This window comes from Rhinopithecus bieti, unplaced genomic scaffold (genome assembly GCF_001698545.2).
Source record: "Rhinopithecus bieti isolate Rb0 unplaced genomic scaffold, ASM169854v2 scaffold_3041, whole genome shotgun sequence".
NCBI classification, from domain to species: Eukaryota; Metazoa; Chordata; class Mammalia; order Primates; family Cercopithecidae; genus Rhinopithecus; species Rhinopithecus bieti.
Window position 1 is genome coordinate 3306440 of NW_016804262.1, and position 17058 is coordinate 3323497.

Sequence of the window (17058 nt, forward strand, 5' to 3'; positions counted from 1 at the left end):
ATCTCCTGACCTCGTGATCCGCCCGTCTCGGCTTCCCAAAGTGCTGGGATTACAGGCTTGAGCCATCGCACCCGGCCAAACCTTGGAATTTAAACTTTAATGTTTTACATTAATATTTCTGTTCCTAATACTCTGTACAAATCTGTATAAACTATGTTTGGCTTACTTTAAAAAGTTAAAAATTTTAAAAAGAACTTCACATGTTCTTGTTTCAGTCAATTCTACCAGATTATTCTTCCCCTCCAAATTAATCATTGCTGAGTTACTCTAGAGAACAGGGTTGAACTTACTAGGGTGAAGGCTCTTTCTGGAATGTCAAACAGGTATTCACCTCTGAGGCCCCTCTTACATTTGGACCAACGTGAATTACTGTTTCAGTGAGATTTTTAGTGTTGATAAGTATCTATATAATTTTGAAGTCTAGTCCATAATATATTAACAATATATTTATCACTATACAGTAGATCAAAACTATGAATGAACTGCTAAACAATCAAAATGACTTATAAACCTCTCATATGATAGAAATGTAAATTTTACTGATGATACGTCTTTGTAGACTCTATTTTAATGCTAAACTTTCTCTGTATCTTAGTCTACCAAAACATAGAATTGAAGTCTTCCATTGTTTATGTTTAAATACCTGCAAAAATAATGTCAAAAGTTTATGCTGCAGCTCATCTTCTCCTGCAGATTGATGATTGTTTGTGTTATATCCACTTTTTTGTGTGTTTCATCCACTGGAGACTTTGAAATTGTAAGACTCAACTCAATCGTGTAAGCTTGTTAAATCACATCCTTAAATGTGATCCTTAAGTGTGAAAATGTGCCCATTTTCAGACCAGTCCTTGTCTTGATGTGAGTTGGAATTTTTGCAGGGACACAGGAAAGGGTTGAGAATTCAAGACTTACTAAGAAATTGTTCTGTTTAATCACTATATTAAATATGTTTTCTGAAGAAATTTTGATCTTCCAAGAAGAAGTCATCAAGATCTCTTGGCCAGACTGCATATGGTAAATATATCTGTCTGGTACTGTGAATTGATTGACATTGAATACACTGTAATGGAGGATGGTACTTGACAGCTATTCAGTGTAACCTCATCATGGTAGGGACACAGTAGAGTAGGATAAGACCAATTGACATTGTGAGCCATTCTAGGTGAGGAGCTTTCTGACAGTGTTACGTACCACATTGTTTTCTCCACAGGTCAGTTTAATTCCATATGAAACACCTGCTGAAACTCAGTGCACCTCAATATAGCTGAAACTGTGCTTACCTCAGTTGAATGAGAAAAACTTCACTTAAAAATCAGGTGCCAGGCGCGGTGGCTCAAGCCTGTAATCCCAGCACTTTGGGAGGCCGAGACGGGCGGATCACGAGGTCAGGAGATCGAGACCATCCTGGCTAACACTGTGAAACCCCGTCTCTACTAAAAAAATATAAAAAAAATAAAAAAATAAAAAAAAAAACTAGCCGGGCGAGGTGGCGGGCACCTGTAGTCCCAGCTACTCCGGAGGCTGAGGCAGGAGAATGGCGTAAACCCGGGAGGTGGAGCTTGCAGTGAGCTGAGATCCGGCAACTGCACTCCAGCCCGGGCGACAGAGCAAGACTCTGTCTCAAAAACAAACAAACAAACAAAAAATCAGGTGTCTCTCTTGCACCCAGTAGCTCTCTAGCAAGGATCTAGACCACTAAGAATTCCTTGAAGACAACCTAGGACAATTTTGTTGTTGTTGTTATTTAGTACATTATTTTATGTCTACGATCAGAAATTCGTCTTGCTGAGTTACTTGCTTTGTTTGCCTCATGTAGGGGCAGATATGAACTTACAAGAGAAGCCCAACTAGGTGAAGAATTCTGTCATGCCTATGCAGTGAGACTATGGTGGTCTCCTGGGAAATGCTCAGCACTTGATCTTTGTTTTTAAAAATCAAAAATTCAAATGGATGATGGCATTCCCAAATGAGTTACTTATCGGGGGAACCCGCCCCCAATATTTCAACATAGGTTCTTTCTATTTTTCCTAAGTGTCGGCTGGTCTGAGAAATAAAGAGGAAGAGTACAAAGAGAGGAATTTTACAGCTGGTCCTCCAGGAGTGACGTCACATATCAGTAGGACTGTGATGCCCACCTGACCCAAAAAAACAGCAAGTTTTGTTAACTATTTCAAAAGGGGAAGGGGTGTACAAACAGGGAGTAGGTCACAAAGATCACATGCTTCAGAGGGCAAAAAAGGAGAACAAAGACCCCATGCTTCTGAGGAAACAGGGCAAGGACAAAAGCAAAGATCACAAGGCAAAGGGCAAAATTAGAATTACTCATAAGGGTCTATGTTCAGCTGTGCCTGTATTGTCTTGATAAACATCTTAAATAACAGAAAACAGGGTTCAAGAGAAGAGAACTGATGTGACCTCAAATTTACCAGGGTGGGATTTTTTCCCACCCTAATAAGCCTGAGGGTACTGCCAGAGACCAGGACATATTTCAGTCCTTATCTCAACCGCATAAGACAGACACTCCCACAGTGGCTGTTTATAGACCTCTCCCCAGAAATGCATTCCTTTTCCAGGGTCTTAATGATTAATATTCCTTGCTAGGAAAAGAATTCAGTGATATCTTCCCTACTTGCACGTCCATTTATAGGCTCTCTGGAAGAAGAAAAATATAGCTCTATTCTGCCCAACCCCACAGGCAGTTAGACCTTATGGTTGTCTTCCCTTGTTCCTTAAAATCGCTGTTATTCTGTTCTTTTTCAAGGTGCACTGATTTCATATTGTTCAAACACACATGTTTTACAATCAATTTGTACAATAGTGGTCCTGAGGTGACGTACATCCTCAGCTTACAAAGATAACAGGATTAAGAGATTAAAGTAAGACAAGTGTAAGAAATTATAAGAGTATTATTTGGGAACTCATAAATGTCCATGAAATCATCACAATTTATGTTCAGAGACTGAAATAAAGACAGGTGTAAGAAATTATAAAAGTATTAATTTGGGAAACTGATACATGTCCATATTAAAATGAAATCTTCACAATTTATGTTCCTCTGCTGCAGCTCCAGCCAGTTCCTCCATTTGGAGTCCCTGACTTCCTGCAACAGTTGCTATTTGGAGCATAGCTTCTAAGACCAATTTTTGTTAATTTTTTGTCTACATTCTAGGAACTCATGAGAGCCATGTCTTTATTAGTTGTCTTGAAAAAAAAAACAGAAACAAAGAAACAGAGAAAAGTGAGAAAATGGAAACAGGAAGGAAGGATGGGAGAAAGGAAGGAAGGAAGGAGAGAGGAAGAAAATGTTTTTTCTGGTCATTAATTTTATATCTCTTAGATTCCTCCTTCCTCTCTAGGAGTTAGTAGCATTATTTATTATCCTATATGTTGAAGGCATTGAAATTAATTGTATCAAAATTTGTAATGCCTTGTTAATATATAATTTTCCAAAGGTAAAAGTATGACTCTCATGCAAATATAAATTGAACATATGCCAATGTTTCTATTTAAATCATTAATAATGAGGGAATCAGTAAGAAGTTATGATTGGTTGAAAGAGCATTTAGAAAGTTAGATATACATAAGCAATGTTTCAATAAAATGATTGGGTTAGAAGAAAATCTAGTTGATGTCTAATGAGATTATGAATTTACAGGGTGTCTATACTGCCAAATAAAAATTTTTATTCACACCAGACAAAAATCTGCAAGTTAACAAAGCAGTCCTGCTAAACCTTGGCCCTTTAATCAACATCAAACAGTAAAATGAACTAAATGCCTTATTCTGGATACCTTTTGGTTGGCTTTGCCTTTATGTGACAGAAACAACATGCCGCCTACCTTTCTGCCTTATTTGCAAATCTCAAGAGAAACTTTCTGACACCTTCTGGGTACTGTATATTGTGGTTCTGGGTCTGCTAGTCTGTGATCTATTCCTTGCCTTATCCCTGCCCTGAAGTGCTCTGTATAATCATAGCTGAATTTTCCAGATTCCTGTCAGCTGGCTTGTGCTTGGATCTGGCCAATGGCATATAAAGTCAGGATAGGTGAGGAGGAAGGTAAAAGCCAGGGTATTCCTCTACCTCTCTGTCTGCCTTGAGAAAGCCTCTCTTATATTAGTTGTGTCTCCTCTGTGGTTCAAGATGGCTGTGGGCAGTCCCCACTGGTGTTTCTCTTTTCTGCAGAAACTCCCAAAGCCACTGGGGTCTGGTGATACTGTCTCGCTCTTTTGACCCTCCAAAAGCTTCCTGCAGTTGCTTATTTGGGGGATTCTCACTATTCCCTGGTTGTTTTCTCATCTCCCATCATCCAAATAATCAATTCCAAGAATTAAACTAAGTTTTAAATGTTCAGAGTTGTTTTCCTAGTTAGACTTTAACTACTTTATTTAGTAGTGTTTTATTTTTTATTCTTATTGTTAAGCCTTGCTAAGCAACTCAGAAGTTTATACCAGTGATAATGCGTTCTCAAAACTACTTCTGTCAATGTCAATATAATGCTTCAAAGATATAAAGAAAGAATTATTTACAGTGATTCTGAGAGATTATGGCTACAAAAGCTATATTTCTACAGAAGCAAGGGAAATTCTGTAAAATCAAACATGAGTTTTTGTCATTCAATTTTAGTTCTGTCTTGAAACGTAGGTATTAATACATACACAAAAGAAGGCAGGGAGGGAAAGAGAGAGAGAGAATCAATCAAATTAGAGTCTAAAATATTTTATAATACATATAAAACCTTCACAATAAAATTATCTTCTCAAGCAATTCTTTTGACCTTGATTTGATTGCTTTTTATGCCACAAATTGCATCTCCAAAAAAATTGGTCTTTCAAGAGACTCTTCTTTAAATGACCCAATTTTTCTATCACTGAGTATCAAGAGTAACAGAAGGACTTCTCTGCTCTCTGATAGTATCTGCCATGGAAATATTTCTGTTTTAGATATTTTATGTTGTGTGATCTATTGTAATTGGAAAATATCATGTTGACTTTTCTTTCTGTGTTTTTTTCCGTATGCATGTTTGTGTAAAATCTATTTTAAAAGTTTTCTTCTCTGCTAGTGCACTTTTGAAGTGTGTTGGTACATGGTACTGCATTAATTAAGAATAAATATCCCAAGCCATTTGATATATTTGTGTCATCCCAAAATTTATAGGTTCAAATTCTAACCCTTCCAAGGTGATAGTAGGAGGTTGGGCCTTTGGGAGATGATGAGATCATGAGGACAGAGCTCTCGTGAATGGGATTAGTGTCTTCATAAAAGAGGCCCCAGAGAGCTGGTTTGCTCCTTCTACCATGTGAAGTTACGGTGAGAAGACAGCCATCTATGAACTGGGAAGAAGGCCTTCACCAGATATTAATCTGCCAACATCTAGGTCATGAATTTCTGGCCTCCAGGACTGTGAGAAAGAAATTTCTCTTGTTTATAAGCCACCCAGTATATGGTATTTTGTTATAGCAGCCTAATTGGTCTAATATACTACTTTAAACCATTCCTCTGTTATTTTTGGTGGAACTGGTGCTGAGATTGCTTTGCTCAGCCAATATAGTAATAGATTTTACTGGTTTTCACCCCCTTAGTGCTTCAGGGGCACCCAAATCTCAGAGTTCTTTGCCCAGCCAACCTTTTATCTACTCACTTTCATTCTTTCTAAGCCACAATTTAATTTGATTTTTGTAAAAGTACTTAACACACTTTTTTCTTTCCTCTGATTTTGCAAAAAGAAAAAATAAAAGATAAATTCATCCATCATTCTTTCATCATATTTCTCTTTCTCTTTTCACTTAATATGTATTTTCTTCTGTTTATCTACCTCAAACCTGAAATATGTGCCTATTTTCAGTTAGTTAAGTACATAAGCATGATATATGTGACAATATATATATAATGTGACTATATATATATATATATATAATGTTAAATCTATTTGTTTTTACCCTTGGCTTTACCATATGCCTAAAAGAGCCTAGAACTGTATCTCAACATCAGTATCAACTTTGAATGCTTCATACTCTTTCAAAATCTTTTAAATTCAAGATGTATTTTGACATCTTGTTTTTCAGTCTTTTAAATTTGTCATGGTCAGTGATTCCAAAACTACCAAGTAAAGGACCTGACTTCTAAGTTAAGTCACTTTCCTTGTGACTTGGACATTTTACTTAAGTAAGGCACTACATCATTAAAATTCTTTTTATTATTATCAAAAGGTATTAGTCAATTCCCCAGAAGTAAATAATCACAATGTTTTAGCTCTTTTAGTCCTTCCTTCTTTTGGAGGAAGATTTATATTTCCAAATAAAATGCTGTAGTCTTTCTTGATTTATCAATTTCTGACTTTATGGACATCCACAATGATAATAGAGGAAATAACTCTTGTACATTAACTTCATCAACTTACTTACTCTAATCTTCTCAAAAGAGATATTGATTCTTATTTTGTTTTAAAGTTACTAGTGTTTATGGTAATATGACTTTGTATATATTATTCATCTGTCAATCAGATAGTGAACTGTGACTGTTTCCTATCTCATACAACTTCTTTCTTACTCCTAGATTCATAATTATTGTATCTTTTCATACATATATTTTACAATTTTATAAATGTTTGATCTGTCAAAATGAATTTCCAAACATTCTATCAGTTCCATTGGTCATTAATTCAATTTTTTCCTTTACAGGTTTCTATCACACTTCCTTTCCTCTGTACTCATACTTCAGTTTGGACTAGTTAGTTTCTAGGATGGACACATACCTCTTATTGTAGGACTTCCCTTCCCAACTTATCTGTCTTAGATTTTCTGTTGTGTTCGTGTACTGGTCAAATGCATCTCCCCAGTGGCTTCTTGAAAAAGAGTGCATGAAAATTCAAATTTTTGAAGTTGTTGAATATTTGAAAATGCCTTTATTCTTTCCTCAAACTAGACTGACAGTTTGGCTGAGTATAGAATTCTAGGTCAGACCCAGGACCATCTGCATAACATTCAGGACCCAGTGAAAAATGAAAAATGAAAATATGCACTTTCTTGCTCAAAATTATCAAGAATTTCAAGATAGCGACAGCAGAGCACTAAGAAAAGTGTGGGGCCTTCCCAAGTGCAAGGCCCTGAGTGACTGCACAGGTTCATGCCCATGAAGCTAGCCTTGGTAGGTCCTTTCAGCATGGAGAGTCTAAGTTCTGGGAAAATGACTCTTCGATAATTTTTTCTAATTCTCTTCTGTATTCCTTATGTGTAGAACCCCAATTAGCTGGATATTAGATCTCCCAAACAGGCTCTCTAATTTTTTTCTTTATTATTCTAGTATCCATCTTGCTGTCTTTTTGTCCACTTCCTGGGATAGAAATTAGACTTTTCCCTCTACCCCTTCTGTTGACATTTTCACGTAAATTCTTTTTTTTTTTTCATTATTATACTTTAAGTTCTAGGGTACATGTGCACAACGTGCAGGTTTTTTACATATGTATACATGTGCCATGTTGGTGTGCTGCACCCATTAACTCATCATCTACATTAGGTATATCTCCTAATGCTATCCCTCCTCCCTCCCCACCATAGGACCTGGTGTGTGATGTTCCCCTTCCTGCGTCCAAGTGATCTCTCATTGGTTCAAATTCCCACCTATGAGTGAGAACATGTGGTATTTGGTTTTCTGTTCTTGCGATAGTGCTGAGAATGATGGTTTCCATTCTACCATCCAGTCCCCTACAAAGGACATGAACTTATCTTTTTTATAGGCTGCATAGTACTCTCATGGTGTATATGTTGCCACATTTTCTTAATCCAATCTGTCACTGATGGACATTTGGGTTGATTCCAAGTCTTTGCTATTGTGAATATGCTTAATAAACATACGTGTGGATGGTCTTTATAGCAGTATGCTTATAATCCTTTGGGTATATCCCCAGTAATGAGATGGCTGGGTCAAATGGTATTTCTATATTCTAGATCCTTGAGGAATCGCCACACTGTTTTCCATAATGGGTTGAACTAATTTACAGTCTCACCAACAGTGTAAAAGTGTTCTATTTCTCCACATCCTTCTCCAGCACCTGTTGTTTCCGATTTTTTAATGATGCCCATTCTAACTGGTGTGAGATGGTATCTCATTGTGGTTTTGTTTGCATTTCTCTGATGGCCAGTGATGATGAGCATTTTTCATGTGGTCTGTGGTGTATGAATGTCTTCTTTTGGAGAAGTTCTGTCATATCCTTTGCTCACTTTTTGATGGGGTTGTTTGTTTTTTTCTTGTAAATTTGATTGAGTTCCTTATAGGTTCTGGAATTAGCCCTTTGTCAGATGAGTAGATTGTCAAAAAATTTTTCTCCCATTCTGTAAGTTGCCTGTTTCACTCTGATTGTAGTTGTTTTGCTGGTGCAGAGCTCTTTAGGTTTAATTAGATCCCACTATGTCAATTTTGCTTTTGCTGCCGTTGGCTTTTGGTGGTTTAGGACATGAAGTCCTTGCCCATGCCTATTGTCCTGAATGGTACTACCTAGGTTTTCTTCTAGGGTTTTTATGGTTTTAGGTCTAACATTTAAATCTCTAATCCATCTTGAATTAATTTTCATTTAAGGGTAAGTAAAGGATCCAGTTTCACTTTCTACATATGGCTAGCCAATTTTCCCGCACCATTTATTAAATGGGAATCCTTCCCCATTTTCTTGTTTTATCCTCAGGTTTGTCAAGATCAGATGGCTGTAAGATGTGCTGGTATTATTTCCGAAGGCTCTATTTTGTTCCATTGGTCTATATCTCTGTTTTGGTACCAGTACCATGCTGTTTTGGTTACTGTAGCCTTGTAGTATAGTTTGAATTCAGGTAGCATGATGCCTCCAGCTTTGTTCTGTGGGCTTAGGATTGTCTTGACAATGCGGGGTCTTTTTTGGTTCCATATAAACTTTTAAAGAGTTTTTTCCAACTCTGTGAAGAAAGTCATTGGTAGCTGATGGGGATGGCATTGAATCTATAAATAACCTTGGGCAGTATGGCATTTTCACAATATTGATCTCCTATCCATGGAGCAATGGTATGTCTTCCATTTGTTTGTGTCCTTTTTATTTCACTGAGCAGTGGTTTGTAGTCTCCTTGAAGAGGTCCTTGTAAGTTGGATCCTAGGTATTTTATTCTCTTTGAAGCTATTGTGAATGGGAGTTCATTCCTGTTTGGCTCTTGTTTGTCTGTTACTGGTGTATAAGAATGATGCTTGTGTTTTTGCACATTGATTTTGTATCCTGAGACTTTGCTGAAGTTGCTTATCAGCTTAAGGAATTTTTTGGCTGAGGAAAATAGGGTTTCTAAATATACCATTCATGTCATCTGCAAACAGGGACCAATTTGACTTCTTTTTTCCTAATTGAATACCCTGATTCTTATCTCTTGCCTGATGGCCCTAGCCAGAGTTCCAACACTATGTTGAATAGGAGTGGTGAGAGAGGGCATCCCTGTCATTGTGCCAGTTTCAAAGGAATGCTTCCAGTTTTGCCCATTCAGTATGATATTGGGCTGTGCGTTTGTTCATAAATAGCTCTTATTATTTTGAGATACATTCATCAATACCAAAAATTTATTGAGAGTTTTTAGCATGAAGGGCTGTTTGAATTTTGTCAAAGGCTTTCTGCATTCACGTTAAATTCGTACTGTTAATTCCAAAAGCCCTTTCATCACCCATTTGTCTCCATTTAAAAAGTTCCATGTTTTTGCATCATGGATCAATCTCTTTTCTCAAAGGTTTTGTTTGTTTCTTTAATGCGTTCTTTTCAATCTCTATTTTCAATTTATTAAGTCATTAATGTTCAGTGGTGAGCGCCAGTAAAGAAATTTTTTAATCTATCAGGATTTAATGCAACCATAAATACTCTTTTGTCTATTTCTTTTCAAACAATATTAAAAATTATACGACAGTTAACATAATATAATATGACTAAAGTTATTTCAGACGGGTAACACTGACCAGAAAACACTTGATTGGTTTCCTTGTTTAGATTTCAATATGATATTACTGTTTTTCATCTTCAAGAGAAAACAATTGATCTAAACTAAGATCTTCTAACTCTTTGAATATTTACATCTCTGGACTGTACATATTTGTTGATGAGGAACTCTTCAACAAACTGAATTACATAATGTCCATTTTGTAGAAAAGGTTAATACCTCTTAAGTAAAGAAATAGTTTTACCTAAATTGTGACTTTGTTTTTTGGGTAAGGGAGAGAATAGTTATAAATTCCCTTTTCGTAACTTAAGAGTTTTTTCAAGCACATATTCTCTGCCTCATGGGATTATTTGCTCCTTACATGTAGATGTAGACACATTTTAAGAGTAATACTGTTTGCCATACTGTTTTTTCTTGATATATTTAAGTATGATATTTATATACATATACAGTGAAATGATTAGTACACTCGCAAATTAACTATCCATCACTTCACCTAAGTAGCTTTTTTTATTGGAGGTAAAAGTACCTACAAGTTACTCTCTGAGCAAATTTCCAGTAATACAGTGCCAATATTATTAACTGTAGTCCTCATGCTGTACTTTTATGGCATGGTCTCATTTGTTTTATTTGCTCATTATTAGAAATGTTTGGGGAATTATTTACCCTATAAAATTAAAGGCTATCATGGAGCTTTACATTTCTATTTGCCTATATGAAAAAAATACCTGGAAAAGTCTTACGTCCATAAAACTCTGCATTTTAGACTAAGTTTAGGGTTTAATTTCCTGAGCATCGGACTTGCAGAATAATAAGACTTACATGATTTAACAGATTTTATTATCAATTTTTTATTGTTTTAGAGTCAAGCAGGACTTACTGAAAATGACACAGTACGCTTCTTGTTCTGACAGTTTCTTATTATGCGATTTCATGCACTTCTGCTTATGGCCAGATTTAATGTTCATATTATATATATATATAGGTATATAATTCTTTTAAACTTTAACCTCTTCTGATCTTAGTTATGGATTATCTGTATGGACCATATCCTTTTCACTCTTGTATTTCAATCAGATCACAAATGGGAACGATTTATAGTAATGTAATAATTATAAATTATTTTAATAAATTTTTATTTATTTTATTATTTGTTATTCATGCTGTGTCACATGAGGGATATCCTGTGCATTTTGTATCCTAAAATTTAAAAAGGCATGCATAGACACGCAGGATTTCTCCATATGAGAACATTGTTAGTTATGTAGGTGGTCATTTTGCAAGATTCCGTTATGTAACGATAGCTTAGAAAGTATTCAGAGTACTTGGTTATAAAAACTGCATCATTTAACATTGAGTAACTTTTCATTTGGAATGCAGCAGTTCTATATTTGAATAAAAATACTCAATTTTCTACAACTCAGTACTCTTTGTTCAGAAGTAGAAGTTATTTGTCTTCTGCAATTGCTTGATTTAATCACAGAACCAATAAATTGCTTTCAAAGATGGTATTGCTATTTTGTTTGTCTTCTTTTAAGTGTCCTGATCATTAGAAGATAAGGAAGTCCCTTTAAAAACTAAGAATATCAAAGTGTTCTCAGCACATTTTTTCAGGCTGATTTTTAAAGTCTTATGAATTATCAGAGATTTGTGTTACTCTCTTTGGCAAAAGATCATTAGGAACTTAATGATGCTTTGGATTTTTTTTCATGTCTTTGATAATGTAACTTAGAATTGGAAATATTTTAATAAAATTGATGAAAAATTAAGATATATATCAATAGCATCTATTTAGCCCATAGCCTTTTTCTTTCTTAAATTACTGATTATATCTTTTAGCTTGTGACTTGCAAATACCTTGAAGTGCAGGCACAGGTATACACTTGTGAAACCATCACCATAACAAGAAAATTAACATTATCCATTACTCTTAAAAGTTTCCTTGAACCTCTTCCTCCCTGATTCTCACTTTCTTCATTCCTAAACAACAAACAGATATAGTGCTTTCTGTCACTATTAGGACTGTTTGCATTTTCTAAAATTTTACATAAATAGAATTCTCCTCCTCCTCAATGATTGCATCTAGTTTTGTTATAAAAATAATTTGGTCACCTAGAATGAGTTGGGAAGTATTTACAGTTGATCAATGTTCTGGAAAATATGTATAGAATGTTATTATATCATTATTATTATTATTATTATTATTATTTTGAGATGGATTTTTCACTTTGTTGCCCAGGCTGGAGTACAATGGTGGCGATCTTGGCTCACGGCAACCTCTGCCTCCTGGATTAAAGTGATTGTCCTGCCTCAGCCTCCTGAGTAGCTGGGATTACAGGCATGCACCACCAAGCCTGGCTAATTTTGTATTTTTAGTAGAGATGGAGTTTCTCCATGTTGGCCAGGCTGGTCTCAAACTCCCAACCTCAGGTGATCCGCCCGCTTTGGTGTCCCAAAATTTACCAGAGAAATCTTCTGGGCCAGGAGTTTTCTTATGTGAAGGGTTTTTAGTTACAAATTTCATTTATTTGTTTCTTCTTGATATCTGGTAGTTTGTGTTTTTTAAGAAAATAATTCATTTTATCTAAGTTATTGAATTTATTGGCATAATGTTGTTTATATTATTTTGTTTTATAATAACAGTTAATATTTTGTCTACTAATTTTATCATCTCTGTCATATTGGGTTAATTTTAACTCATTTATTTTTATCCTCATCATGGGTGAATTTTCCTGCTTGTTTGCATGCCTGAAAATTTTTTATCTGATGAAAGACCAATTGGGGAAATACCACATAAAAAACTGAAATTATAATGAAAGTCAGAGAAATGCAAATGTCATCAATGAGAAACAAATAAAATGTGGTTTAGTTTCTATGTAGGGAGGAATCACAATGAACAGGCATCTTCAAAGGACTTATGAGATAGGTAGCATCTCAGATATGCCTGGTAACCAAACATGATTTAGACAGTAACAGATGGTAGGAACATGGAGAAAGAGATTTCAGCAAGAGAGAAACACTTGAATCTAAGATGATGTAAGGGTTTTTGAGGAACAGTGACTACACCAGTTTGCTTAGGAATTAGGGTGTGCATAAAAGCAGCAATGGGCAATACCTGCAGTTTGACATTTGAACACATTGTTTGCATGTCATACAACCCTCAGAGATTGCAAATACCTTGAAGAAGGTATTGTGGTACACACACAGGTATCCACACATTATATATGCATACACATATATATCAGATATATATCAGTGTGGTTTTATGTGTATCCTTATATATACACACTTACATATACATATATACTTATATATGTACTAATATCTATATATAAATATATATTCTTTTACACAGCTCCAGGTGCAGTAATAGATACCCAAATTATGTATCTAACTGCACTGGGTTTTTAACACCATTTTAGCAACGTTGTCTATACTGGTTGATATAACAGCAGTTTACTTGTTTTGCTACCAAACACGGTAGCCGGTAGAGTCCTCATCCACGATTTTCTGGGTCAGAAACTGCTCAGATCAGAACATCAATAACATGCCTTCACCCTAAGCTTTGGGAACCAGAACAACTTATCTATGCCAGAAATTAAGAACATTGTTTTCTACTCAGCTTGCCCACACTGATTGTTGAAAGAAGCAAAATCATTATTAAAAAGAGTTTTTGCTAAATTAAGGGAACTTGTTTATTTTATGCTAAATTAAGGGAACTTGTTTATTTTCAACTCTGAGAATTTGCCTATTGGATGGCTTAAGAATTAGGCAAATAGGATGCGATTGTCTTCTTTAAAATAAAAAAAATTGTACAGATATATACAATAAAGCCTTAACACTTTGGAATCCACCAATACTGAACATATGGTCATTTGAAAATTATTCATTAAGATGTTTGACCTTGTATTAACTAGGAAGAAAGTAAAATAATAGCTGAAATAATATTGTTGAGGATTATTGTATATATAATTTGATTACAAAAGCATATTTGCAATTAGGATAGTAATGATATAAATGATTACAATTAGGATAGTAGTGATATAAATAATTCCATTAAGCTGGTGTTCTAGTTGTAAATAATATTTTTACAATAAAAGGTTTTCCTTTTTATGTAAATAGAAATGTGCACTCATTAATGAAAATTTAGTGCAACAAGCAAAGAAAAAACAAGTCCTAGTAACCCCCCAATATACATTTCTATCTAGTCCTTTGGGGTTGGCATAGTGAATATAGGTGTGTGTGTGTGTGTGTGTATGTGTGTGTGTTTGTGTCTATGAGGAGATATATGAGTTTACTGAGTTATAACTATATGTAATTACATTTTCTAGTTGGGTGGTAAAACCTTGCTGAAGTATTTTTCCCCAGTGGAAGTTTTATATCCAGTTATAGGTTTATATATCTAATTGTGAATTATCAAGACATAATTCATAATGTTTTGTTTTTAAACCACATTGAGATCTCTGTGTGAAAGGGCATGTTCATTGTGCAAGTATTAGAGCCTCTTGATTATCACAAGTCTTATCAGTTATAGTTGCAGATGGGATGATTCCCCTAGGAACAACCACAGGCTGTTGTGAGTTAGGAAATGCACTTGTTGATGGTCTCCCAGGGTACTCATCGTCTCGTTTGATAATAAAGATTTATCCATTCTTGACTACCTTGTTTTGCTTCATTCTCTATTCATTTATCAGTGTGTTTTGGGTTCATCCGCATTTAAAAGAAACCACAAAATAATTGTGGCTTAAATGCAATTTTTGTTGTTCTTGCATCAAAAACAAGTCCAGAGATGGACGATTTCATTCAGGTGGACCTGAATAGCACGATATCCAGGCCACTTCCATTTTTCTTTTCTACCATTCTTAGTGTGCGGCTTTCTTTTGCCAGGTCATTTATGATCCCAGATGGCTGCTGGCCTTTAGACAGTTCTGCTGCATTCCAGGCCATAAGGAACAGGCAGGAGATGCAAGAGAACTCCTTCCAGTGCAGTTAGCTCTCTCCAAAGAACTGTTCTGAGAGTCTCACCAACAGCCTCTATGCACAGCTCTGACAAGAATTTAGTAATGTGACCATACTCTTCAAGAGAGATTAGAAAATGTAGTGTTTTTAGTGGGAAAATCGCCAACAAATAAAATAGAATACAGTTTTCAAGGAAAAGGAAAGGCAACCCTTTGAAGTACTTATTGTTTTTAAACCACATTGTACAACCAAGCTGAACTCAAGTAATTTTCACAAGAAAGACATTTGATAGTATATTTCTAAGCCATTGCAGGACTATGGAAAACAAAACAAAACCTTTCATAAATAAAGGACAGTGTGACGAAGAATAATGTTCCTGGGTCATAAGCATTACAAAAATCCCAAAACCCTCTGCATCTTGATCCATTATCATCACATTCGGTGTTTCAGACAAGCCTCAAAGCCAGGCTTCGTTTTTCCTTCCTAAGGAAACTGTTTTGCTTGTATTTTTGTTGTGCTTTGTTTTGCTTATTCTGCATTAATAGGACATATTTATTGATACATACAATTTATTTTTCAATGTTATTGCCTGCTGATATTTTATCATGCAAAAGTAAATGGCACAAAAAAAGTAATTGTTTACAGCTTCCTGAATAAGAAGTTTTCATCTAGGTGTGTCTTTTTTTCCCATAGAGAAATGAACTATTTCTTTTGGGTGGAAAAATGTCAGATACCTTTGCTGAAATTCTTAACTTGCTTTTGTATCTTCACCCTTGGTATTGAAAATTATCCAAAATAAATTGCTAGGAAATCTGCTAAATTGTCTCTAAGGGAGTGCCTAAAAGTAGCCGCACTCTACTCTCTATTTTGCAATACCTCTGAATAGAATGGAATTAAATTCTGTCTGATGACTTAGGAAAATAGACAAGTAGTCTTCATGTTGCTTATCTATAATATGGAGCAAGTAAGGAATATGTTCCTTTTGTACTTGGTAAAGAGCAGTATCTTCAGAAACATACAGCTTACAATTTAATGCATAGAAGTTGCCAAAGCTGTTACAAACTTGTTAAGGTAATTTGTATCACCTTACTTTGTCAGCTACCTATTACTGTATAACAATCATCCCAAGGCTTGGGGCTTAACACAATAACATGAATTATCTCATGGTTTCTGTAACCCAGGAATCTAGCTGAGTCCTATACTTTAAAATTCCTCAGAGCATCGGGACACATCATCCTACGGACTCAAACACGAGAAAATAATTTCAAATTTTCCTCAAGTGGAAAACGAGTGCAGTAAATACACTAAGGATACATACATGTATTTTTTCCTTGTCTCAAATTAACTTTTTACAGAACTTTTGCCTTTCATCTTTGTCTTTATTGCTTCATACAGTGAATAATAGCTAATCTAGCAGTCAGAAGAGCATTCTTTATTTTTTTGTTTATTTTTTGAAGTCTTTTAATTTTATTTTTAAATTTTTTATTTAGTAGCTTTGTTGGGGGGTACAGGTGGTTTCTGGTTACACAGATTAAGTTCTTTAGTGGTGATTTCTGGGAATTTTGTGCACCCATCACCTGAGCAGTGTACATTGTACCCAATATATAGTATTTTATCCCACACCCCCTCCCACTCTTCCTCTGTGAGTCCCCAAAGTCCATTATATTATTCTGATGCCTTTGCATCCTCACAGTTTAGCTCCCACTTACAAGTGAGAACATATGATATTTGGCTTTCCATTCCTGAGTTACCTCACTTAGAATAATGGCCTCCAGCTCCATCCAAGTTGCTGCAAAAGACACTACTTTATTCCTTTTTGTGGCTAAGTAGTATTCCATGGTATATATGTACCACATTTTCTTTATCTACTCATTGGTCAATGGGCACTTAGGTTGGTTCCATATTTTTGCAATTGTGAATTAAGAAGAGAATCCTTTGAATATTCTCCTAGTGCCAACACTGAAAAAACAGAAAGTAATAGAATAAATTATAGGAATATACTTTTCTGAAAATGTCTATATTGTCTTGAATTTTCAGGAGGACTATCTCTGAAATATTGTACTTAAAGTAGCCTATACTCCTAATATTATTGAGAGCTGTACTTCTAATATTATTGAGAGCTGAGGAGTATTACCTATACTCCTAATATTATTGAGAACTGAATATAAT

General features: G+C 35.2%; 1 protein-coding gene across 1 annotated transcript in view; it reads left to right on the plus strand.

Moving 5' to 3' along the window:
* PDE1A (phosphodiesterase 1A) overlaps positions 1-17058 on the plus strand; it is a 409056-nt gene that overhangs the window by 258415 nt on the left and 133583 nt on the right.